This window comes from Myotis yumanensis, unplaced genomic scaffold (genome assembly GCF_028538775.1).
Source record: "Myotis yumanensis isolate MYYU_CA2020_CCGP unplaced genomic scaffold, mMyoYum1.0.hap1 SCAF_3, whole genome shotgun sequence".
Lineage (NCBI taxonomy): Eukaryota > Metazoa > Chordata > Mammalia > Chiroptera > Vespertilionidae > Myotis > Myotis yumanensis.
This window is the reverse complement of record NW_027223754.1, coordinates 141,335,769-141,363,070: the sequence shown is the minus strand read 5'-3', so window position 1 is coordinate 141,363,070 and position 27,302 is coordinate 141,335,769. Positions and strand designations below refer to the sequence as shown.

General features: G+C 39.4%; 1 protein-coding gene across 4 annotated transcripts in view; it reads right to left on the bottom strand.

The window, feature by feature from the left end:
- OSBPL8 (oxysterol binding protein like 8) overlaps window positions 1-27,071 on the bottom strand; it is a 160,497-nt gene extending 133,426 nt beyond the window's left edge. For all 4 annotated transcript variants that reach the window (XM_070409680.1, XM_070409682.1, XM_070409683.1 and 1 more), the window contains exon 1: window positions 26,667-27,071. The gene's annotated coding sequence lies outside the window, so the exon portion shown is untranslated. The remainder of the gene's footprint in view (window positions 1-26,666) is intronic.
- Window positions 27,072-27,302: the final 231 nt, after the last annotated feature.

The following is a 27,302-nucleotide window of genomic DNA, read 5'->3' as shown; positions in this document are numbered from 1 at the left end:
CAACTGCCCTCCCCTGCCAGCCTGACACCCCTAACTGACTCTACCTCAGCCCCCACCACCATGGCTTTATCTGGAAGGAAGTTGGACATCCGGAAGATGGCCGGTCAACCTGGTCTAATTAGCATATTACCCTTTTATTAGTATTAGTATAAATTATATCTCAATAAAGCTGGGCCGGGGAACATGTTAGCTTTTATTTTTGAAACCTCAGCTTCTTGTATAGTGCCTGGCATCTAACAAGCACTGAAAAAAAATTCATTGAATGGGTAACAGTAACCAAGAAAAAATTTCTTAAAAGTAATTAAGACTAGATAGTTTAAATCATTTATTCACTTAAGGGTATGTACAAAAGACAGGAAAAGGAACTGAAGTATAAAGCTGACCTGTCTTCATGGGCATTTAATAACAACTCTATTTTTTTGTAATCCTTACCCAAAGAGTGAGGATATTTTTTCCATTGATTTTTAGAGAGTGGATGGGGGGGGAGGTGAGAGAGAGTAGAAGAGAAAAACATCAATGTGAGAGAGAGACACATTGACCGGTTGCCACCAACTCCAAGCCCCAACCAGGACCAGGGATTGAACCTACAACTGAGGTACGTGCCCTTGACTGGGAATCAAACCTGAGAATCTTCTGTCCATGGACCAACGCTCTAACCACTCAGAAACCAGCCAGGGCATGACTGCTCTATTTTAATCACAGCAAATCTGTAAAGGCTGAAAGTTTTGAGTTCAGCCAAGAAATAGTTAATACAGTGCTATAACATTAAAGAAACATTATGTTAGCCTAGAAACTATACCAGCAGTGGATTCTTTTGTTGTAAAGCACAGTTGCTCAAGTGTCAATTCTTTCTAAAACTCAGTTTTTCCATTATTACTTCAAGAGTATGAGCTTATCGTTCTGGTAATTTTTTTTTAAGTTAGCCGAAGCTTCCTATTGTTTGAACCAAAGAACCCTAAATGGACATAGATTCTATTTCAGCCATTCGTTTATAACCAAAATAGGCAACCTTAGAATATTAAAACAAAATGGAAGTTAACTTCAAAGTATTTTTTCATAATTTACAAAAGTAAAATCTTTGTCAGGCTTAGAGCATAAAATACCATATATGTTATCATAAGAAAAAAATAATGTAATATTCATCTATGTTTTTCTAGCAAGTTGTTTTAATTCCATTGAGATCTATGATATAAACATCAGGTTTTGATCAGAATCATAAGGAGAAAAAACTGTTTTACTAAAAAATGTGATCTCTACCTCAATTTTAGTTTGGATCTTAATATCCAAGGTGCTTCCTCTGCAGCTCCTGCTTCATATCATCTCACTATCAAGTGAAGGATTTGTGGTCAGATGCATGATCAGTACTAAGAGGTGAGACATCTAAAAATATCTATTTGAGCAGCTGACTGGTAGTTACATTTGTCTGACTGATCTAATAATCTGCTACAAATACAGGAGCAGAATCAAAGGGATGGCCAATCCTTTTAAGGCCCTGGACCATAATCATCCTGTACTAATAACTTATAAAGAGGAAGCTATTTACCCACCTCTACCTCATCACCTACCTGGTTTCTAAAATTCTAAGTTATGTTCAGTACAAGGCTTAGAAATGTCTTTCAAAGAAGAAATGTGATTTCAGTAGGAAGAAAAAAGTACCCATATATTTCTACTGTAGCTAGGATTTATTATTAACTACAACAGGTTAATTAAAATGCAATAATCAAGATCCATCAAATTTCTAGAATGTGGAAAGTAAAAAAAAAAAACGGATACAAAATAAACAGAAGATAAAATCTTTGTATAGGAAAGCATACAATTTAATTGGAAAGACAAAAAAAAATAGGAAACTGATAAATAAAAACCAATACATAACTGAATATATGCTACATTTACCTTTTTTCCTATTATTTTTATTCTAAAGAAAGGCAGCTTAAGAAAAGAAGAAAAATGCAAGCATACAGGTGCTGTTTTGAAACCAAGAATGGTATCCTTAACCCAGGATTTTTTACTTCCATTTACATGTAGTCAGAAACTAAATTAAATGCAATCTGTATCTAACATTTTTCTTCAATTCAACACGTTCCCACCAAGAACAGGCTATAGTTTTGGCAATTGTCATTAGAGCTACTCAAATATTCATGCAAAGACTGCTTTAGCCAAGGCTAGGATGTTTCCGTTAGAGATAGGAAAGAGAAAGAAAACTATATATGATTTTAACATAATTGAAAGTGTTTCAATTTCCTTTTCTGCCAAGTTTCACACTTAGTATTTAAACACTTAGTGTCTAGTACACGTGTGCTATTGCAACTCCAATCGAAGATCATACAGATATACCAGTCGAACCTAGAGTTGGTTACTTCCAATGATAGGCAATGGAATAACATCAATTGCTAAGTCCTTCCAGTCTGCTGAAAGTACTTAGCATCTTCCTTACTACAAACAATATGTGTCCTGGAATGTACAAGTCTTTATTGGGGGCAACATCTTTAAAAGAAGAAACAGACAAAAAACAAAAAACAACAACACAAACACAAGCAACCAAGGCAAGAGAGTGAATTATACAAAGATTTTTTTTTTCTATTTTCAAAAAGATGCTGGGTTGGGGGATTTACACTACCTCCAAAACTTATTATAAAAATAAAGTAAAAGTGTGATATTGGCATGCCACATATATATCAATGAAAAAGAATAGGTAGTCCAGAAATGGATCACACATTAATTTGCAACAAAAGTGCCAAGCCGAAACCGGTTTGGCTCAGTGGATAGAGCGTCGGCCTGCGGACTGAAAGGTCCCAGGTTCGATTCCGGTCAAGGGCATGTACCTGGGTTGCGGGCACATCCCCAGTGGGGGGCGTGCAGGAGGCAGCTGATCGATATTTCTCTCTCATCGATGTTTCTGGCTCTCTATCTCTCTCCCTTCCTCTCTGTAAAAAAATCAATAAAATATATTTTTTTAAAAAGTGCCAAGAAAACCCAATGGAAAAGAAAAATATTTTCAATAAAAAGGGATATTCATTAAATGAAAAAAATCTTGACTTTAACAGTAAACACAAAAATTAATTTGAAATGAATAATGAAGCTAAATGTAAAAGCCAACACTTATAAAACTTTTAGAATAAAACATGAGAGAAAATCTTCCCAAACTTGGGCTGGGCAAAAATTTCTTAGGAGACTAAAAACACAAATCATGTTAGACTTCATAAAAATTAAAAGCTTCTTCTCTTCAAAAATAAAGTGAAGAAGCCCTGCCGGTGTGGCTCTATGGTTAAGCATCGACCCATGCACCAAGAGGTGGCCTGTTCGATTCCCAGCAGGGTGTGTGCAGGAAGCAGCCAATTAATGTTGATGTTTCTCTCTCATCAATGTTTCTACCCCTCTCTCCCTTTCTATCTCTCTCAAATCAATTTTTAAAATAATTTTTTAAAAGTAAGTAAAGAAAATGAAAACACAGCCAAATAGAAAATAGGCACAATACACACATCTGATATAAAGAACCATGATCCAAAAATATATAAAGAACTCTTAAAAGTCAACAATAAGGAAACAAAACATTTTAAATAGACAAAATAGTTATACGATTTACTTTAAAAAGTTATACAAATGACCAGTAAAGCCATGAAAAGATGTTCAATACCACTGGTCCTCAGTGTAACATACATGAAAAACCACCATGAGTTACTACACAACCTTTAGAATGGCTAAAAATATTTAAAGTGACAATATAAGCACTGACAAGGATGGGAAGCAATTAAAATTCTCCTATACTGTCAGTGGGAATGCAAAATAGCACAGCCACTCCTAAGTATTTACCTAAGAGAAATGGAAAATGTCCACTCGAAGATTTGTAAATGGATTTTTTGTAACAGTTTTATTTATAACTAGTGGCCCAGTGCATGAAATTCGTGCACATTAAAAGGGAATTAGAGGAAAATTTTAATATTTCTATTTGCCCTTTCTCTATAATAGAAGTGTCAGAGATGAAAGAAAATTAGTAAAATGTATATGAAAATCTCCCACCTGTCAGAGTCTGGGGCACGCCGCGGGACCCAGAGTCAAGTCCCCCCCCCACCCACCTGCGCACGCCTCAAAATCGTGCAAGACCCAAACCCAGCCGGCCCCACCCCCGTCAAGCCCCACAGGGCGGGGTGCGCAGCCTCAGGTCCCCCGGCCCGGCCTCAGGTCCCCCAGCCCCAGTGCCAGGGCAGGGAGCGCGGTCTCAGGTCCCCCGTCAAGCCCTGCCGGGCAGGGGGCGCAGCCTCAGGTCCCCCGGCCTGGCACCTCAGGTCCCCCAGCCCGGCCTCAGTTCCCCTGGCCCCAGCACCGGGGTGGGGGGCACAGCCAGGTCCCCCGGCCCGGCTTCAGGTCCCCCAGCCCCAGCACTGGGGTGGGGGGCACAGCCTCAGGCCCCAGGGCGAGAGCATGAGCATGTGACGACACGAGGGTGTGATGACCATTTGCATTTTAGCTCTATTATATAGGATAGGCAAAAACTAGAATTAAGTCAAATGTCTATTAACCAGTGAATGGATAAACAAATTGTAGTATATCCTATAAATAAAAGCCTAATATGCTAAGTGTCCGGTCGTCCAGTCAGCCGTTCAACCAATCAATGTGTAATATCCTAATGATATGCTAAGGCCGTTCAATCACTCGCTATGATGTGCACTGACCACCAGGGGGTAGACGCTCTGAACGGTAGGTTAGCTTGCTGCTGGGGTCCAGCGGATCGGGTCTGAGCGAGACAAGCCGGACACGCCCTGGAGCCCTCCCGTGGTCCCTTCCTGGATGGCCAACCTCCCATGTCCCTCCCTGGCCCCAATCGTGCACTAGTGGGGTCCCTCAGTTTAGCCTGCACCCTCTCGCAATCTGGGACCCCTCGAGGGATGTTGAAGAGCCCATTTCAGCCCTATCCCACAGGCCAGGCCGAGGGGCCCCACTGGTACATGAATTCATGCACTGGGCCTCTAGTTCATTCATAACAAAGAAATAATCTTTCTCTTTTTTTTAAGATATATTTTTATTAATTTCAGAAAGAGGAAGAGAGATAGAAACATCAATGATAAGAATCATGGATCAGCTGCCTCCTGTACGCCCCCTACTGGGGATCAAGCCCGAAATCTGGGCATGTACCCTGACGGGGAATCAAACCATGACCTCCTGGTTCATGAGACGATGCTCAACCACCGAGCTACACTGGCTGGTCACAATCTTTCCTTTTAATTGTCAGACAAGAGTACATATTTAAAATTCCATTTATATGAAATTCAAAAACAATATATAGTGGGCAGAATCCAGATCAGCTGTTATCTGGGGAAGAGTTGTGAGTGTAGGGAAGGAGAAACACTAAGTGGAAAAATGCACAAGGGATTTTGGAGACTGATGGAAATGTTCTGTATTTTTATTGTGGTGGCGGCGTTTACATAGGTGTATACATTTGTCAAAATGCACAAATTATGTAATTTCAATGGGTACATTTTACTTTATGCAAATTGTATCTGAATAAGTACTTTCGTGTTTTTTTAAAGTGATGTTGGTAGGATAAGTGGTAAGAGCAAGAAAGAAAAGACTACAGAAATACTGAAAGGCAGAATGACATAGTAAAAGCAATGTTTTTTAAATCATGAAAATAGTTCAAATTCTAGCACAGTTAAAACTAGGAATGTAAAGGGAATGTATTTAATTCCATCTGTAAAATGGGACTAATAAGTCACAGGATAGCTGTAAAAATTAAATGAGATAGCTAACACTATACCTGGTATATCACAGAAACACAACTCAGATTAGTTGAATCTGTACCTATCAATGTTAAATGCTAAGATAAAAGTAAGAAAATAAGTAACAGATACATGGAGTAAATCATAAAATAATCTAGAGAAAATAATTTTAGATGCCAATTTGAAAAGGAAATGGATGGAAAGGACAGACAGTACTGCAGGTAAAGGGATTGTGCATAAGAACAGAAGCGGAAAGAAGGAAGTCATGTAGGAGATATCAAAATTAGTATGCCTGTGGCAGCAAGTCTCTATAAGGGAGTATAAAAAAACAAAAAACAAAAAACACCACCAAGGTAATCTTCCTATCTAATGCAAATACTCATTTAAATTTTACAGTAAGATCCAGAATAGTAACTTCATCCAGTTGATGCTATGGCACCAGATAAATACATTCATGTTTAAAGTGTGGGAAAAGTTCTTTCTGTTGAAAAAACATGAATGCTTACATTCATCTGCTTCAGTCTCTTGGAGGTTAGCCATAGCTCTTTCCCCAAAGAAAAATAATTATTAAAATATAATTATAGCTAAGCAACATATGGACTTGCTGTGCAGCTGTCACTGCACTCCTAAAATTATGAAAACCTTTACATTTTCCAGAATCTGAATCCTCTAAGTGATTATTTTGGAAAACAAGGTATAAAAAAATCTCCTCAGAGAACAATGCAGCTACAAGAATTATTTCATGGCATAATACTTAAAAGGTATCAGAATGCTAAAATTGTATTTAAGGAGACCTAAGGTGAGTAAGATCAGGATTCTTGAACATTTATAATTTTGAAGTGTTTTTACATGTATACATTTAAATGTTTAAATAAAATAATGCAGGGTTAGCATTCCTATGGCATTCAAACTAACGTAAGCCTTAAATTAAGATTTTACATATTTGGCAGAGTAATTCCTCTCTATACTTTATATACAGAACAGAAAAGTGTCATTTCACCATTTTCTCTAGGAAGAGATAGCCAAGATAGCTAGTATAACTTAGTTCCCAGAATGAGAGAAATGTAGGAGGAGAATGAGATGCACAATGGGAAACAAATATTAAAGGGCAATAATAGTGACCTGTAAACAGAGTAGCAGCAATGTAGCTATGGTGAGGACAACAAAGCTACAAATTAAATTAACTCAAGTCTTTTGTGAGAAAGGATGTCATATAGTGACAGTTAACAAACAAGGTTTTATCTGCTCCATGTAACATCAGAGCAATATCCTTGGCTCATAGTAGAACATGTGGAGACTAAAGAATGACCTTATCTTGGGCCCATATGTTACATATCAATGTAATAGCTGAAATATTTATAAAACATAAAAATTATTGATGTGTTACATCATCAGACTCATAAATAATTTTTCATTTAAAATTTTCTTTTCATGATGATAGCATTTTATACTATAAAATAGTTTTCAAAGCCTTTCCTATATATACAAGGGTGGGCAAAAGTAGGTTTATAGTTGTAATACAAATATATATAATAATAAATAAATAATAATATAAGAATAAACTCTGTGTGTCATGTACTCACAACTGTAAACCTATTTTCCCCCACGCCTGTGTATATACACTAAAAAGGAAGTATCTAGTTTAAGAACTATAAATTAGGAAAAAAGAATTTTAATAAGACTAATAATAAAATACTTGTTAAGACCCACTACTGTTTTTTGTTTTGTTGTTGTTGAGATTTTGGAAGGCTGATACTGCTAAAGATTATTTATTGTTTTTAAAATGAGGACTGTAAATTTTTTTACATCAAAGAACTTCAAATGGCTAAAGAGATGACAAACAGTGAAAGAAGTCCCCTTAAGTATAATTTGAAGGCTTTATTGCTGTAAATTAACTTATTTTATTTAACAATGGGGAATTTGCCTGTGGTACATCTGCATTACTCAGATTATAGATTTGATGGAAGAGGTTCAAAATTTAAAGGAATAAGAAAGTTTCTTAATTAGAAGCCCTGAGAGCTACTATTAGATAAGTGGAGGGGGGAAATTTACACTCTTGAATTTCTTGCTAAGAGTGTGAAGTAAATTTTGGGCTATCCACCTTAGAACTATGCCAACCCAATTACCCTTATATAGAAAAAGAATACACATATATCAATAAAGAGTACATTTACATTAAAGTTCTCCCTGGACAAGCCACTGTTAGGGTCATTAGTTTTCTCAATGATTTTTCCTTATACTTTTTGTGTCTCTCTGACTTAATAAAATTTTATTTGGAAAAAAAATAACTACATTTTAAAAAAGAATTTAAGCAAAACATCAAATGAAATGGGTAAAGAAACTAAAAATATATAAAGGTGACAAGAAAATATTAGAAAAATAAAAACTAACAATTAGAAATTAGAGGAGCGCCATAAAATATTAGTAGAAAAAGAACATTATTTAAAAAAAGATGAAAACTAACATTTAAAAGGAAATAAAATCAGCAACTTAAAACACTAAAAGCAGGGAAACAAAAACCATCTTTTAATAAATGTAACATTAATAACATAACAATGTTAATTCAAAAGCTGAACACCTTCACTCAAAGATTCTTCAAACTAAAACTACTTTGCCTTCTCAAGTTTTCATGAAAACTTTACTTAGCAAATAATCTCAGGGTGGAAAGCCAAAGAGCAGAGAGAGTACAGTTCCTGGCCTCATACCAATGGCTTCTATCCCTACAGCTCTTGGCTTTTCTACGACACTTATGTGAGAAGATGACACATTCTTTAAAGAATTCTGAACAAGGAGCAGGCTATAGGTCCCATGTAACTTACCTCCCATGAGCAGTCAATGAGTACAACCAAACACAGACCCACCCACATCCCACATTCGGTGTGAATTTTTAATTAAAAAAAAACACTTGATCAGCTCTAAGAAAGCTTTTTTTTTTTTTTTGTCAGTGCTTACTTAAAAGCAGCAAGGAGATCTACTGACTACACAAGCAAATGATAGGAAATAATGTTCTTTTTTAAAGTATATTTTTATTTATTTCAGAGAGGAAGGGAGAGGGAGAGAGAGACAGAAACATCAATGATGAGAGAGAATCATTGATCAGCTGCCTCCTCCATGCCCCACACTAGGGATGTAGCCTGTAACCCAGGCATGTGCCCCTACTGGAAATCAAACCATGACCTCCTGGTTCATAGGTCAATGCTCAACCACTGAGCCACACATTGGGAAACAATGTTTTTAAATCTTAGATTCACACAACAGTATAGTGGTTAGCAGAGAGGAAGAGGGTTGGGAGGAGAATTAAGAGGGTAAAGGGGGTCAAATATATGGTGACAGAAGGAGACTAGATTCTGGATGATGAGAACACAATGCAATATACAGATTTTGTGCTATAGAAATGTATACCTTAAACTTACATAATGCTGTTACCCCAATAAAATTAAATAAATAAAATGTAAAAAAGAAATGTTTTCTTTAAAAAAAATTTTAGAAAAGCAAATACATATATCAACCAGAAAAGAAAATGCATCTCAAAATGCTTTGTCTCAGTTTCTCTCTCTCCACTTCTGTCTCCACTCATGTGCACACATGCACACACACACACACTCCAAAGATATTACTATGTATGTGGGGTTGACCTTGAAATTATCTTAATTTGTCTTCACATTAAATGTGGTCTTCCCTTAAGAATAGCATTAAGAAAAAAAAAAGAATAGCATAACATTAACATGTTAGAATAACTCTAAAAAATTAGGTAATTTTTAAGTCTGATTATAAAATGCATTTAAAGCCATTTTCCTCTAGATACATAATAGTAATAGAAAGTGAATTAATGTATTTGAAATTTAAAAGTTATCCTATATAATAAAAGGCTAATATGCAAATTGTCCCGTTAACTGGGAGTTCGTCTGGGAGTTGGACCAGGGGGCGGGGCAGGCTTGCCAACCACCTTCAGCCCCTCCCACCGCGTGCACGAATTTGTGCACGGGGCCTCTAGTTTTATATAAAAGCATTCTGCTAAGTTGTGTTGCTGTTATTTTAATCATGTTATAAACAGAATTCTTGGTAAGCTAAACATCCCCTAATCCCATTCCCATAGGTTTATTATTATACTATGGCATTCCTTGCAAGATGGTTAAAGACAATGCTAAACTTGAGCTCAGTCCTCTATGTAAATGATTAATTTCAGAATCAACAGGTCCAAACAATGAGATTTTATTATATAGTTTTCAATAGGATCTTATGCTGGTTAGCTGCCCTCAAGGTTATTTTGATTTCTCATAGTTTTTAAATATGAAATATCTGTCCAAAGGGTAAGGAATGTCCTAAATTAATAAATTATACTTTCTTCACTCCTTCTCTCCTTATTTCCTTCTCAATCCTGACAAAGATGGTGTCCACCTCTGTAATTCTATTCCAAGTACTCACACAAAGATCATTCACTATCAAATTTAACACTCACTTTGCCACGCCCTTATTCAAAGACTCTCTGGAACCTGGTAGTCTCTCTAACTAACCCCTTTTTTAGTCTTTCACAAGCTCCCCTCACTCTGTCAAGGACTTTGACATTAAAGTATCTTAGGGTTTCACTCTCTTAGAGCCTTTTCTCTTCCTCTTACTTTCAACTACCACCTTCATGCAGTTACTACTGCCTATCTATACCACCAGCCTACAACTTTCTCCTACATTCAAAAACCATATATCTAATGACCTGAAGCAGAGTTTAAAAAACTTTAGGATACATCAGAATCATCTGGAGGACTTATTCAAAATCAGATTTCTAAGCCCACCCTTAAAGTTTCTGATTTCGAAGGTCTGGACAGAACCCAAGAATATGCATTACTAGTAAGTTTCCAGGTGGCACACCCTTTGAGAACCATTGGCCTACAGAATTCTCCCTTGGAAAAGCCACAGGACCTTAATCTCAACACAACCTAATGATCTCCCACCATCTTCTCTAATTGCCTCCAAACCTTTCTCTACATAACATCCAAAGTGATCATTCTAAACCTGATCACTTCATGATCCTTTATTTAAAATATTCTAATGGTTTCCAAGGAATATTAAGACAAATAACAAAATCCTTAATATGGTTTATCAAGCCTTGCATGACCCAGTCTGCCTACTGCACCACATGCTATTATTCTCTCTTTTTTATACTCCAGCCACGTGAACTCTTTCAGTGTCTAGCAAAAGCCAAGTTGTTTGCTGTTCCAAGATATTTAAACAAGATGTGCTGCATGAAATATTGTTTTTACCACTGCTCGAGTCATCATCCTTGCCTCCTCTCCCCCACTAGGTGAGCAAATTCTTATGTCACCCCATATTTCTTCTTCTTAGCACTTTCCACAATGGAGATTACACAATGAATTGTGCAATTAACAGTTTACTCTCTGTTCCTCACCCTTCCCACATACACAATCTCAAAGAAGTCACATGTTTACCTAGCTCCCACTGAATTTTCGGCTCCTTGCTTAGTGACTTGCACTCAGATTATCTGTTGAATTAAATATCTGTCTTTTAACATTAAATTATTTTGAAACCTCAAAAGGAAAGGTATTATTAAAAAGGAACTATCTATTCATCTACTGATGGGCACTTGGGCTGTTTTCAGATCTCTTTAAATATCAGTGAAAGAAAAACCAAAACCATATTCTTAGTGAGGATTTAAAAAAAGGGGGGGAGGCAGACTAGAGATTTATTTTTATCATTCATTAATACTTATAAATTAGGTAGCTTCATCAGACTGTATCATCTGGGAGTTTAAATCAAGAAAAATAATACCTTAAAAATATAAAATGAAATCTTCCTATTACAAGCTCCTCTGTGCAACAAGGTATCTAGAGGTATATTATTATTTTTTTTTTATTTTAATAATTTTTATTTCTTAAAGTATTACAAAGAGTATTACATATGTCTCCTTTTTTCCCCCCTTGACATTCCCCCGGCCTCTACCCCCCGCCCCCCCCCCCCCCGCCCCGTGTCTTGTGTCCATTGGTTAATCTTATATGCATGCATATAAGTCCTTCAGTTGGTTAGAGGTATATTATTGTTTATTATCTGCACCACCAGAATACAGCACTGATATTCAAAAGCCATTCAATAGTAAGTGTATAAGGCAGCCTAAGATAATTTTTGCCCCCCCCCCCCAAAATTTAATTTACTTGTAAATCTGCATCAAAGAGTACACTGAGGCAACAGAAGTGGTTTTAGATCTTACTAGAAAATAAGATGGAGTAGCTGCCTGGAATTAAACCTCAACATGGATAACCTTAAGCACAAATTACATAGTAAGTATAAATATAACCAAGAATTAAAATATTATGCATATAACCAAGAATTATTATGTAAACACATGCTCTATAGATTCTGATCTCCTTTAAAATGGAAAGAATACCTGACATGGATAACTCATTCACCAATTCTTGTTCTCTAAAGTGCAAGCTAAATTAGCATAGCAATGGCCTAAGTGGCAAACACAGACTAACAGTTATACTATCTTAAGATGTAATTTTAACTAATATAGCAGAGTTTACATACAAATAAAAGGTTGTCTTCATTTAGAGTAGTCGTTTTTAGAGACCATTTCAAGTTGCCACTAAATAAAGCAATTTTGGAACTCCTCTTTTCTAATTTTCTTAGCTACCTATAGGTTTCATTCCTTTGGTTACTGCTTCTTTTGAACTAAAATGGCATTTCTCACGTTGATTCTTAATTTTATGATGAGATTTTGTTCAGAATGACTTGCCACTCTTTCCAAATATCAAATTCATTTTCTAAAGATGCCATTTGTCACCATAGAATGTAGATTAAAAGAATGAGGTGGGCAGGGTGGGGGTATATGCTGGAGGGCGGGAGTGGATGGGGAGAGGTCAATGGGGACAAAAGGAGACATAAGTAAAACTTTCAACAATAAAGAATTTAAAAAAAAAAAAGAATGAGACTGAAGACACTAAAGCTGGGGTCCTCAAACTACGGCCCGCGGGCCACATGCAAATACAACTATTGTATTTGTTCCTGTTTTGTTTTTTTACTTCAAAATAAGATATGTGCAGTGTGCATAGGAATTTGTTCACAGTTGTTTTTTTTTAACTATAGTCCGGCCCTCCAACGGTCTCAGAGACAGTGAACTGGCCCCCTGTTTAAAAAGTTTGAGGACCCCTGTACTAAAGAAATGACAACGGAGTCATTCCAAAAGTATTTTTGAACAGTGACATTACTAAAAATGAATTCAAGCTAACTCTTAGACACACAAATCCTAGTATGTTTACTTAAAAACTGGTCACATTTGTACTTTGGGCACAGCGCATAGGCCTGATCCCTAACTTCTGGTTTGCAGAATAACAGATCCTATAATGCAAAAGTACATTTATTACAAGCTACAGACTAAGAAATGGAACAAGTTTTAAGACTAAAATCTGGTGGTCTACTATAGCAACATGGCTTGGGAGACAGTATAGTACACTAAAAGCAACATGGCTATAAAATGACATAGGCTAAGGTTCAACTTCTTGCTTGCCTCTTAGTAGCTACATGACCAAGCATGTTTCTTGAACATGGAGTCTGTACAACATGAATAAGTAGATCCGTAAAACACGAATAATACCATCTATTTCAGAGCTATTATAAGGATATTACATAATATATTATCTTAATGGAATTCTAGCACCTAACATCTTTAAGGAATCCTCTGAAGAACCTAAGAGGCTATCTGTTCCAAACTCTCCATTTTACTAAGACCCACAGAGACCAAGTGGCTGCCAAGGTCACACGGTTACTTACTTAATAGGAAAGACAACACTTCTGGCAGGTTCCTTACTTTCCCAGTGCATCTGTTTACTAAATCAGTTGGTGTTTGTAATTCTAGGTTGTACAAGCCTGTCTGTGACAGAAGGTCTCAAAAGAGAGTTTCTGAGACAGCAATAAATCAAGGCCACCAAAGGACAGTGCTAGCAAATATGATACTGGCAATCATACAGTAATAATCTAGTCTTATATATTAAATGTCTCCTTGGATTTTAAGTCTGTTTTTAAAGTTGGATATTTGAATTTACTACCCGATTCAGCATAAATTTTCAGTTTTCTTGAAAGATCATCTTCCAAGGAAAATATGAACCTGGTTTTAAATTAAGATACTAGAAAAAAAATGAATGTGTTTCTCATTTATTAAATATGTTAACTGGTTATAATAAACCAAAAGTTACCCAGTTTTCTACAAGTAAATCCATACTCATACTTAAGCAGAGGGTTCTTTACTAAATATTAAAGCTTGAAATGCAAGATCTCAAGTTAATTTAAGACAATCTCAAAGAATTTGATTATTGATTTTCTTACTCAATCCCAAAACCATTTCTTCATATATTTTAATACAGATTATGAACAGCCTTCTATCTTGAACATGAAAGAAAAATACCTGAGTACTTCACTCTGGCCTAGATGCTTCTGTGTTTTGAATTCTAGGTACTAATATAGGTTACCACAAAGAAAGTAATCATCATCTTTTTTTTTTTTTTTTAAATATATTTCATTGATTTTTCACAGAGAGGAAGGGAGAGAGATAGAGAGTTAGAAACATCGATGAGAGAGAAACATCGACCAGCTGCCTCCTGCACATCTCCTACTGGGGATGTGCCCGCAACCCAGGTACATGCCCCCGACCGGAATCGAACCCGGGACCTTTCAGTCCGAAGGCCGACGCTCTATCCACTGAGCCAAACCGGTCTCGGCTAATCATCATCTTTAACTTATCGTGTAAGTAACCAAGACAATTACACTTCTGCTTGCCAATTCCAAAGAATCTATGAGAACCAACATGATTTTTAATACCTAAGGATTACTACCAAAAATAAGAAACTATGGAGATAATTCTTATATTGAAAGTCTGTTCCTGAAAGAAAATTAATCAATATAACAAAAAAAAACCTTAGAGAATACCAAAAAGTCATACATTTTCTGAATTTAATTAAAATCATAATTTGTCTCATAGCCACAAAATGTATCACTGATTAATTTCAACTACTTACTGGTTTTCATCATTTAGATAGAATCTATGGACATGACAGCTGGAGTAATTTGGGCGGAAGAGCAGGAGAGAGATATACTTATTTAGGGAATAAGAAATATAGCTGTTCAGAAGAAATAGAAAAAAAGAAAGATAAAATGGAAAATACTTATGTCTAAATTGATAAATTAAAAGAAGTGTGGATCAATATTTAATAGAAACTGTTGTAGTTCACAAAAACATAGCTTTCAATAGATACAGAGGCAGAGCTGCCTCAAACTGATTGTCAAACTGCAGTGGGAAGGCCAGAGAGAGTTGGGGGGCAGGAGGGAGGGGAGTAAGAGATCAACCGAAGGACTTGTATGCATGCATATAAGCATAACTAATGGACATAAGACACTGGGGGGTAAGGGAGGGTAGTGGTTTGTCAAGGGCGGGGGGGAGGGGGAAAGGATACTTATGTAATACCCTTTGTAATACTTTAAGAGGAAAATAAAAAAATAAATAAAAAATAAAAATAAAAATAAAAAAAAAAAAAAAAAAAAAAAAAAACATAGCTTTCTTTGTTGCAAATTCATAAATAAACCTCCCCCCATGAATTCCACTCATTTCCCAAGGGGAGAAAAAGTCCTTTATTAACGGTAAGTTCCTTGCCCTAGCCAGCTTGGCTCAGTGGATAGAGCATCAGCCTGTGGACTGAAGGGTCCCAGGTTCGATTCCGGCCAAGGACATATGCCTGGGTTGTGGGCTCGATCCCCAGTAGGGGGTGTGTAGGAGGAAGCCAATCAATGATTTTCTCTCATCATTGATGTTTCTATCTCTCTCTCCTTCTCCCTTCCTCTCTGAAATCAATAAAGAAATACATATATATATATATTTTTTTTTAAAAAAAAAGATAAGTTTTGTCCCCCAGGGGATATTTGCAATATATGGAGACATTTTTTGCTATATAACTCTGGGAGGCGCTACTAGCATCTAATGAGTACCAGGATGCTGCTGTACATTCTATAATGCACAGGTCAGCCACTCACAACAATTATCTAGCCCAAAATGTCAATAGTGTCAACCTGACAAACCCTACTGTAAGGGAACTCTTCAGACTTTTAAAGAAAAATTTTTGTAGTTTCTCTCTGCTCCTCATTTTGTGTGTGTGTGTAATATATGTTTTATTGATTTCAGAGAGAGAAAGGGAGAGAGAATTAGAAACATCAATGATGGGAATTATTGATAGGCTGCTTTCTGCATTCCCCTTACTGGGGATTGAGCCCACAACCCAGGCATGTGCCCTGACCAGGAATCGAACTGTGGCCTCCTGGTTCATGGGTTACACTCAACCACTGAGCCACAACAGCCTGGCATCTACTCCTTGTTCTTATGATAGTATGTGGGCATAGAGTAAAACTTTAGGGTGTTATGATTGGTCTGAATGGGTTCCTCAAAGCCCTTTAAGATTCGGCTATTGGCCCTCATAGAATCATAATGGCATATTCTCATGTATATTTTGGAACAGTATCCAGTGGATCTCCTAACTGGGTCCCACCTCAGCTCCTGTTGGTATGAATATTATTAGAGCTTCAAAGACCTCTTTTATGCAGCTCATGTTTATAATTAAGGCAACACTAGCTGCCTAACAAATAAACTCCAAATTTTCAGTCACTTAACGTAATTAAAAATGTTCATTAAAATTACAGTCTGGTGTGGGTGCTCCTATTTGGTGCACAGCTTTTTCCCACATGCTAATTTAGGGACTCTAGATCCTTTCAACCTTATGGCTCTATCAACTCATAAGAGCCTCAGCCTCTGCATCTGGCCTCTAGATGGGAAAAGAGAAAGTAGAGAAAGAACACCTGCTTTCAGTCACCTCAACCCAGAAGTTATGGCGTATTTCCACTCATATTCCAATGGCAAAAACCAGTCACATGGCCCCACCTCAATAGAGGGAGGGAGGATGGTGGTAGAGGAGGAAAATGATTGAGAAATGATTTCCTGGCTGAGCAACCAGTTTGAACTATACCACAAGAAGGAGCACAAACTATGCTGGACATTTGAGCTGAATCTGCCACAGCCGCCCTACCCACAACCTCATTTGCATGGTCCCTCCCTAGCCTCATGACAGACTTGCTGGCTCCCTGCTAATTTCTATTTCCTTCACTATGATTATGTGAGGACTTCCAGATGTCTTTCATACCACATAAGAACCATGGAAAACTCACAGGATGCACTGCTGAGTCTCACTCTGATTAAATACACCATTTTCTTACCCTGCAGCCACCACGTCAGCATAGGGCTAGGTACAGAGCAATGAGCAAGTAAGTAGCTGCGCAGGTTCTGAATTTAAACAGTTGAGTTCGAGCCTGTACTATTCTGCCTCTCCATACTTTCTTCATTGTTGGGAGTATTACAATATCCCCTTTTATTTTCCCCATTGCCTCCCTCCACCCAGTTCCCACTCCACCCCAGGCCTTCACCACCCTATTGCCTATATCCATAGGTAATTCATATATGCATATAACATTTTTGGTTAATCTCTCCCCACTCCCTCCCTCCCCTCTGAGATTTGTCAGTCTGTTCCATGCTTCCATGGTTCTATTTTATTCATCACTTTATTTTGCTCATTAGATTCCTTGTTCACTTATTTTGATTTTTAGATTCAATTGTTGATATATATGTATTTATTGCCATTTTATTGTTCATATTTTTTATCCCTCCACCTTCTTTCTCCTTCTTCTTCCTCTTCTTCTTAAAGAATACCTTTCAACATTTCATGTAATTTTATGTGGTTTGGTGGCGGATGAGCTCCTTTAGCTTTTTCTTGTCTGAAAGCTCTTTATCTGACCTTCAATGCTAAATCAGAGCTTTACTGGGTAATCTTGGTTGTAGGCCCTTGCTATTCATCACTCTGAATATTTATTGCCACTCCTTTCTGACCTGCAAACTTTCTGCTGAGAAATCAGCTGCCAGTCATATGGGCACTCCCTTGTAAATAACTAACTGCTTTTCCCTAGCTGTTTTTAAGATTCTTTGTCTTTAACCCTTGGCATTTTAATTATGATGTGTCTTGGTGTGGTCCTCTTTGGATTCCTCTTGGTTGGGACTCTCTGAGCTTCCTGGACTTGTAAATCTATTTCTGTCATTATTTCTTCAAATAGGTTTTCAACGTATTGCTCTCTCTTCTGCTTCTGGCACCCCCATAGCGTGGATGTTGGTATGCTTGAAGTTGTCCCAGAGGCTCCTTACACTATCTTCATATTTTTGGATTCTTTTTTCTTTTTGCTCTTCTATGATTGGGTGTTTTTTGCTTCCTCATATTTCATATTGCTGATCTGATTCTCAGAATCCTCTGTTAAATCCCTGTAAATTATTCTTTATTTTAGTTAGTGTATGCTTAATTTCTCACTGGTCCTTTTTCATGTCTTTGTAATTCTCACTAAGATCCTTGAAAGTCTCACTAAGCCCCTTGAAGCTCTCTTTGAGTCCCTTGAAGGTCTCATTAAAATCCTTGAGCAACCTTATAACCATTGTTTTGAACTCTGTATCAAGTAGTTTGCTTGCTTCAATTTCATTTTTCTCTTTCTGGAGATTTCTTCCATTCTTTCATTTGTGACGTTTCTTTATTTCCACATTTTGGCTGCTTCCCTGTGTTTGTTTCTATGTATTAGGTAGAGCTGCTATGTCTCCTGGAATTGGTAGAGTGGCCTTGTGTAGCAGGTGTCCTGTAGGGCCCAGTGGCTCAGCCTCCCCTAAGCTGGGCACTCAGTCTTGTTGTAGTTGAGCCTTGACTGCTGCTGGCATCATTGGAATTGACCTCCAGGCCAATTGGCTGTGAGGACCAGCTGCAATGACAGTGAAAGAGCTGCTGTGGGGCTTTGGTGCTCACTGAGTCTGCCCCTTGAGTGTGTCACTTGCGGATGTGTAGAGTTGTAATCTGGTACAGTCTGAAGCTGCCCCCAGGTGCACTGGCTCTAGGGCCTACAAGAGATGCAAACTCAGCCACTGCCTGGGGCCACCCAGGAAGAGCTACCAAGTGATCTTCAAATGGCTACTATTTGTATTGGGCTTGGAAATGCCCAGGTGAGGCCCAACTGTGAAGCAAGGCAGACTGGTGGTAGTGCCAGGTCTTGAGCCTCTCATTGATAGATTTGGCACATGCTGATGCCAGCTGCTGCTTGTTTAAGAGATTTTAGCAAAGCCTGAAGCCTTAGCCAGGACAGGCCATTCATATGGAAAAGCCACTGCAAACAGCTTCGGTGGGGCGGCAAGTCGAATGGGGCAGGGTCTCAAGGAATCAGAAGGGTGTAGCAAACAGTGTGAGGCAAGCTGATGGAAACTCAGATATGTCCACCAATCAGCTCTGTGATGGGGGTGGGGGTGGGGGGCCCCAGCACAGGAACAATGACCCCCTGAGAGCCCCTCCATCAGGGAGAAAGCCACCCCCAAGTTCCTGCCCAGATGCCATACAATCCAGTTCCTCCCTGTATGTTCCTGGTTCCTCCAATGCTGCTGCCCAGCGCTGGAGCTCAGAGAGAGCAAGACCATGTAAGTTTGTGTGCTGGCCCTTTAAGAAAGACTGCCTGAGTCACCAGCAGCCTCCATGTAACTCAGCCACAATTCCTGCTGGTTTATACACCCTGAAGTTATGAGGACTTCTCTTCCTAGCTCTGGAACCCTGGGCTAGGGGTCTGGTGTGGGGCTGGGACTCTTTGCTCCTCACGGAGGCCTCAGAGATATCCCTCCCCATTAAAACACGCCACATGTGGGTGTCAGACCAGCCCGTGCCAGGCCTCTGCCCCTCCTATCAGTCTCAACATATTTTCTTCTTTACTTCTCTAGTTGTAGGACTTGCATTCAGCTAGCTTTTAGGTGGTTCTGAATGATGATTGTTTTGTTTTAGCTGTAATTTTGATGTGGTTGTGGTTTACCTACGCCACTATCTTGGTTCTCTCCCTCAAGTATCCACAGCTTGCAAAACAGCCTAGAAACTAGTACAAACTCCCCACTATGATACATAGCACTGTTTTTCTTCATTTCTGAATTGCTAATCTTAAATGTTATAATGAAAAAAAAAATAGGCAAAATTACTAGTATACAGTAAGCATAGCTAGTTTTCCGAAGTTCCTCATCTTCCTCTCCACTTGAACAATGTACCTATGCCCTCATATCCAAGGCATTCTACCTCATTATTCTAACCCAGTAATAATGTTACTTAGACTGGACTGTTCTCTCCCCAGATCTACTGTTATTGGAGAATCAAACTTTCCTGTCGCTCATGGGAATAAGGCTGAGGTTCTTGGGGTACTGCTGAAATAAGAATTTTCAGAACCCCCCCATGGGAGGATAGGAGGTGGAAAAGGGCTTTATTTGCGTAAAATAACATTCCTCGGGTGGTAATATCCCATTTCCCCCAAGCCAGTCCTGAAATAGGGGCTGCTGGTAGTTCAGTAAAGCCAGAAGCATGACCAGTGCCCAGAGCTTCCGTTCTGGGTATAGTTTAGCATCCCAGCTAATTAAAGTCCATTAGTCCATGTGTGGAGTCCCACATAGCCATGAGCCATGTGGGCAAAGGAAAGCACATCCCCTGACACAGGAAAGCCAGGAACCCACCATGCCAAAGAGATGAGAGGGAACTTTATTTGGAAATTTAAATGTTTAGGTTTCGGGCACTTGCTGTGGCCACCCCCATTCTGGCCAGTGACTGGCTTCCAGATGTGACTGACCTGCAAGAAGGTAGGCCCCTTCCCACCTCACTCAGGTCTTTACTGAGCATGTGTCTAAACTGCCTTTGTCCAGTCCCTTCCCCTATCAATCAGCAGGGAACAGACGTGGAGTGATAAATGCAGCTTTTTGGCAAAGCTGTATAAATGGCATGTCTATATTACATAACCTTCACTTTCCTCCTTTTTCCTGTTATATAATAACCAGGTTATAACAACAGAATCACTACCACTTCCCTAACCATACCTACACAGATTTCACAGGTACCTTAGCCTTCTTTGTTAGAAACTATATAATCTGATAAAGTATTTCTGCTAATATGTGGCATTTGGCAGCCAAAAAACAAGTTACTTTAATGGTGGAAAATTCAGCAGGAGATGGCTTAAATAAACTTAAATAACCTAGATTGGTCATGGAAAGAAAAAAGGATTTCAATTATATATATTTGTGGCCTTCAAATACACTATATAAAAACCATCCACACTATTTCTGTGCATACCTTATTCTTAAAAAAAATAAATTAAAGTATGAATTTTAAAAATTAGAACGTCACCTTAAAATACTATATTTACCATGTTCTTATATTTCCAATAGAGCCTGAAATTTCCTAGTGAAAAATGGCAACTGAATAACAAAGAATTATTTTACTTACTGTATTTTTTAAACTTAAAAAATAGGATGTCAGTCAAATACACATAAAATGGGGGGGGGGGGGGATCGAGGTTATATGTCATCTTACTACAAAGTATATTTTCATCAGATCATAGTCAAAACAGACTCACAAATATCACAAGGTCAAAACCTGTTATAAGGGGCAACTGCAAATAAACTATACAAGGCAGCATAATTCGGAGGTTAAAGAAGAGGCTCTAAAATCAAAGGTCTCAATAAACTTCAAATTCAAATCCTTCGATAGGCTCCACCACCTTAGCCTTCCAGTGACTCAGTCTAATTCAAATCCTGGCTCTAATACCTATTACTTAAGTTCTCAGTACCTGAGGCCTAAAAAGGACAAGAAAATAGCCTGATTTGGGAGGGGGGGGGGGGAGGGGGATCATTGTGAGGAATAAATATAACATATGTCAAATACTTTTAAAATAGCACATAGATTAGCAGTCAAAACATATTAGCTATTATTATGATGATCAACCACTCCTACTAAGACACCTTTGGGAGCTATAATAATCTCCCTCTGAATCTATCAAGTTTTTAACAACCCTAAATCGAAATTTTCTCCTCTTAATTTGGAAGAGTCTTCAAACTCTAAAACCATTTCCTCTTTTTTTCAGTCCTCTGTGAATATGGAAGATGGTAGGTAACTGGTTTCTTCATCATTTGAAGACTCAAGACTCTTTTCAGTCTTCTTATAATAATACAATTCCCCTCCAAATATTATTACAAAGTACAGACTACTCCATAGAGTAAAAACACTACAAAGACTTCACAAAGTATAATGAAATTTTGAGATTCATAGAAGAATAAACAGCTACTAGAACAAAGAGCTTAGATAAGAAATGATGCAAAAGTCTATTAGCATGCTCAGAAAATATTGAATTCTAAAATAAAACACAGCAGGTAGAGATCCTTCATGGTTTACAATCACTCAGAGCACTAGAAACATATAGAGAATATTTTTGGTAGTTTTTCTTCTTAATAGTAGGAAAATCCCATTTCTTCACAACAATGACTAGACAGATGGCATGACAGGTAAAGCAATTTCTTCAAAAACAGATTGTTTGTTTAGAAGAAAAGCCTAAAGGCTCAGATTTTCAGCCATACATATCCCTTACTTGAAGCTTTAAAAATCTGAGGCATCTACCATTCTTTGTGTTAATATTAAGAAGTAACACAATTAAGCCTCATTTCTATCAGGAAGCATATGCATGATTGAAAGAAAAGCAAGCATCTAATTTTGCCATGAAACCATGAGTTTTCTGAGACAAACACAGGAGAATGAGTGATGTTGATTTGCATGAAAAGTTTTATTTCTGTGAAATTCTGAGTTTCCAAGGTCTCTATCTCCCTCCATCCCGACACCAGTCCACATATGTCTTCAGCAGAGCTAGGATTAAAGCTGCTGCCCAGAGTTTCTGCTTCATCAGGCTAGCTTAGTTCCTATTCCCAGCTGTAGTCCATTGCATGTGGAGTCAACATGGCCATGGTCCATGCGGCTTTAGGGTCACATGGCTATGGAGGGAATATGACTGCAAGGAGGCAGGAGCAAAGTTAGAGGAACGAGAAAGAGAGAATTCCTTTGCCTGGGGATTATGTATTCCCAAATTTTCTCGGGCTTATGGTGGCTTCAACCTCCTAGCCAATTACCTTAGTTCCAGGTTAGACCAACAGACAAGCATCTTCACTATGCAACCCTTTCACTATGCATACACCAATCTTCCCCCTTGTTTGATCCCTTTCCCCAGTGATCTGCAGGGAATGGAAATGGTGGTTCCCTGGAGAGTGTAAAGTTGCAGCTTCCAGCCCAGACAACCATACTTATGTCTGACCTCCCCTTTGTTCCTTTCTTATTATTAATATCAGCTAGCTAGTTACAACGGTAACACTTGGTTAAGAAGATATTAAATTTCTTGATAAATACACCAAAATATTTTTTTAAATATCCAAAGACAAAAAAATGTTTTAAATAATTTAATGTTTGTTGATTTCCCCTATGTGCTAAATACTGAGGTAGGCATTTTCATATACATTACGTAATTTCATTCATATGGAATAAGGATTGTGAGAAAACTAAGGCCCAGTGATTTGCCCAAGGACACTTGCTTGTATAAAATGCAATCAGAAATATAATTCAGATTTTCTGATCCCACATTTAATTCTCTTGCTTTCACTGTACCACTGTCACTTTCAAAACTCAAGTACTCAAAACCTTAGGTCTTATAAGGTATGACAATCTTATCCGTAGAGGCGACAGTTCTATTCTGGGAGAAGAAAAATTCTTCATGTTACCAAAAATGACTCACTGTGTTTAATCTGATGTGATTACAAGTTAAATACTTTGGTTTATGCTATCTACCCCCTTAGAAAACTTGCTTATCTTCAGGTATACTGCTTTCAGTAAGACCTAACTTAAGAAACACCACCACCAAGAAAGATTCCCTGATTAAAAGACCTGCTCCACTCTCCGGAAGCCAATATCCTTATCATCTCACTGCTTTGTATCTACTTTGGAATACATTATCACATATTCCTTTTTGTTCTCTAGTCATGTATCTGGAACTACATTTTTTCATTCAATAACATTTGCTGGGTCAATGATGAGCAAAATAGACAAGGTCCTTGCTATCATGGACATATTACACTGTTTGCAACATTAACAAAGTTAAATAACACAGGGTTTAAGGGTATGATGTTCCAGGGCAAGGATTCCTTCCCTACAAAGTCTCTGAAGAAAGCCTGAAAACCTGATAACATTTTTCAGGGAGGAAAAAATCCCACATATCAGGTCTTCCAGATGAGACCCTCAGCTTCACACCTTTGAGAAGGTATATGAGGGAATGGGGACCAAGGTGGAAGGAGGGAGAGATCTAAAAATCTCTCAGGGGTTTCCCCCATGCTGACATGAAATCTTCTCACATTAGTCTAGACATCTTTCTCTGTCCCATTTACAAGGAAACTACTATACTTCAGCCGCAACTGCAATTGCTATAATCAAGCACCTCCATCAATCTCCTTGAAAACAGCCACCTTCATTAATAAAGTACTTAGAGCCCTGACCAGTTTGGCTCAGTGGATAGAGCATTGGCCTGCAGACTGAAGGGTCCCAGGTTCGATTCTGGTCAGGGGCATGTACCTTGGTTGCAGGCACATTCCCCAGTAGGGGGTGTGCAGGAGGCAGCTGATTGATGTTTCTCTCTCATCGATCTTTCTAACTCTTTATTCCCCTTCCTTCCTCTCTGTAAAAAAGCAATAAAATACATTTAAAAATAAAATAAAGAACTTAGAAGCAGCTTTTTATGCAACTTGTATTTACATATTGTTTGTAGATCATATTCCTAAGAATAAGGTAGGGCCCATGTCTTCCACTTTTGAATCCCCTGATGATCAGAGATCATTACTACAAATGTGTTCAGCTTTAGATATTATAATATAAATATTAAAATGTAATTCTTCAGGTATTGCTATTAGGATAATAATTTTCCAAAATAATAATTAGAACACTAAGTATCAGTTCTTTATTTTGTCCTTCATATTTCAATACAAGTAACCAGTTCTTGGAGGATTATTTATAAACAAATCCAATTTAAATGTACTAAGAACACTCTCTAGTTAAAAAAAATTCTACAATCTGTCCTTTAAAAGAAGATCCTTTTATAATGCAGATTTTATAAATTCATAATTTTATTACTTTTTTCTTAAATCAAACCAAAATATAACCCCATTACACAAAATTGTATATTTCTTATTCCTTGATGGCTTAGGTGCATTTTACTAGTTTTCTTTAGAATTGTATATTTCTCCTCAAAGCATATTTTAAGGTTTTTCAATTCAAAATGAGACAAAAAACTAGATATTACCAAATTCCTAAGTGCCATAAATGTGTTCTAAGAAACATATTTGATTAGCCCTGGCTGGGTAACTCATCTGGTTAGTGTATCATCCTGATATGCCCAGGTTGCAGGTTTGATCCTCAATCAGGGCACATTCAAGAAGCAACCAATGAATGCATAAGTAAGCGGAACAACTATCTATCTCTCTCTCTCAAAATCACTATTTTTTAAAAGAAGCATTTGATTGCCTCTAAAATGTAGTAACATTCTAACTGCAAAAATATAGCATCTTTTTACATATCACAGGTACAATAAATATTATCATTCAATGAAAGAAAAATAAACCATGACCATTTTTTAATTAAACAGGCATTTCTAAGCACCAGTGTACAATGCATTGTGGCTCAAACGGTTCACATGGAATTTGACCGCAAGGACTTAATCTCCATAATTAAAGACCTAAAAGGTAGTTCTTATGTTTCCTCTATTCCCTTTCCTAGTATTCTGAACAAGCATACCATAGTCATCCATGCATAATTGCTATCAAATAAAGAAGTAACAGATATTTGATATTAGTTGTATTTTCAAGAGGACAAACTGCATTCCCTTACTCTCCCTTCTCCAACCTGTTTTACAAAACTAGCATGATCTTAGTAATTTCATTCCAAGACAGGTTCTAGCAAGCATAGAAACTGACCATAGCTTCAGAGTGTGATCCGTTTAGACGATGCCTGATGGGATGCACAAACCCTAAGGAGCAAATCACCCATGCTCCTCCACCATCCTTGCTCTCCTAAAAAAGCCTTAATTTCTGGGCAAGTTAATAAACATTAATAATTCTACCATACCCAGGGCATTCTACTCAAATGCCATTTAAGTCTTCCAGCATCAGACAGGCAAAAAAATTCATTCAACTATGTATTTAAAGCAAATATGCTTATGTCATCAGATAAGTTTTGTAACCTGTTTAAGTAGGAGCCCGAGTGACCTATCATTTCAGACAGCATATAGATCAGATGAAACTGGGTGAGTTCCCCAGCGCAGATGTACCTCACAAAGTGTTAAATGACTTTTGTGAATGGAAAATCTGCATATACAGTTGCTTCGCCTCCGCCGCCGGTTTCGAGTGGGTGTCTCCATGAACCAGAGAGCACACTCCATTGGGAAGCTCCTTGGAACCGGGTCCCACTCCCGGAAGGGGCTTTGAAACCAACTTTAAATGTACGAGCACAGCTCAGGCTTCGCCTTCCTCCTGCCTTACACGAAGGCCACAGGAACTGAGGCGAGAGGAACAGCGCGGTGTCATCCGGCGGTGCCAGGGCGGTGCAGCCTGCGGCGCGCACAGCCTCCGCCCCGGGGCTGGCACGGGAAACCCCGAGCCTCACCTTCACCGCCCGGGACGCAGGGGCTTCCGGCGAGACCCCGCCGTCCCCCCTCCCCCCCAGACTTCGGGAGGAGGCAGGCACTCAGGGCGCCCCAGAGGCTCGCACCTCTCCGCAGCCCCCTGCCGCGGTGGAAGGAGGCACACGCACCCACGGTGGGCCCCCAAACACTGCACCGCGCCGGCCTTTGGAACCCCCCATCCGGAGGGGACAAAGGAGCCCCAGAGGAACTCCCCGGGGCGGGTGCCCCCGGAGTCCCCGCGGCCCCAGCTCAGAACGTGAGGCTCGGGAGGTGCAGCTCCGTAGGGGTGCGAACCCACCGCCCCCCCAACTCAGGGACCCACGCGACCCTCACCAGTGCGGAGCCGCCGGATTGGAGGGGCCCAGAGGGCCGGTTCTTCTGGGGCCCTGCACGCGTCCGGTCCGACCTCAACTTCTCTCGGCCCCGGTCGCCGGCGGAAGCTGGGAAGACAGCCCAGACGGAGGGCTCTGTCTCCCCGCCGCGGAGGCGCTGCCGGCTCGCCGCTCCGGGGGGGCGGGGACTCCGGCCCGCGCGGTCCACCGGCCGGGGCGGGCCCCCACCTGCCTCGGGCTGTGGGGGACCGGTGGCGCTTGCCGCCGCGGCGAAAGCTCACGCTGCAGCCGCTGGGGCTGCCACGACCACCACTACCGCCCGGCCCGGAGCGCGTCGCGGCCTAATGTTGTCATCGGCCGTGTCGCCGCCTCTCTGGGTCCCCGGAGCCGCGGAGAATCTTCACATTCGAGCGCCCTCCCCGTCCGTGTCCCGCCCGGCCGCGCGCGGGCTGCGGCCACGCCCCTTGGCGTCACGTGACGGCGCGCGGGGGCGGCCGCCGGAGGCCTCCCCTGCGGGCCGGGCGGCACCACGCCCGAGCAGCTGGCCGCGCCAGGTTCTGCCGGAGTCTTATCGCCGCCGCCTCGCCTCCGCACAGCCGAGGGCGGCCGCGGGCTGCGAGCCCACCGCCGCCCGCCC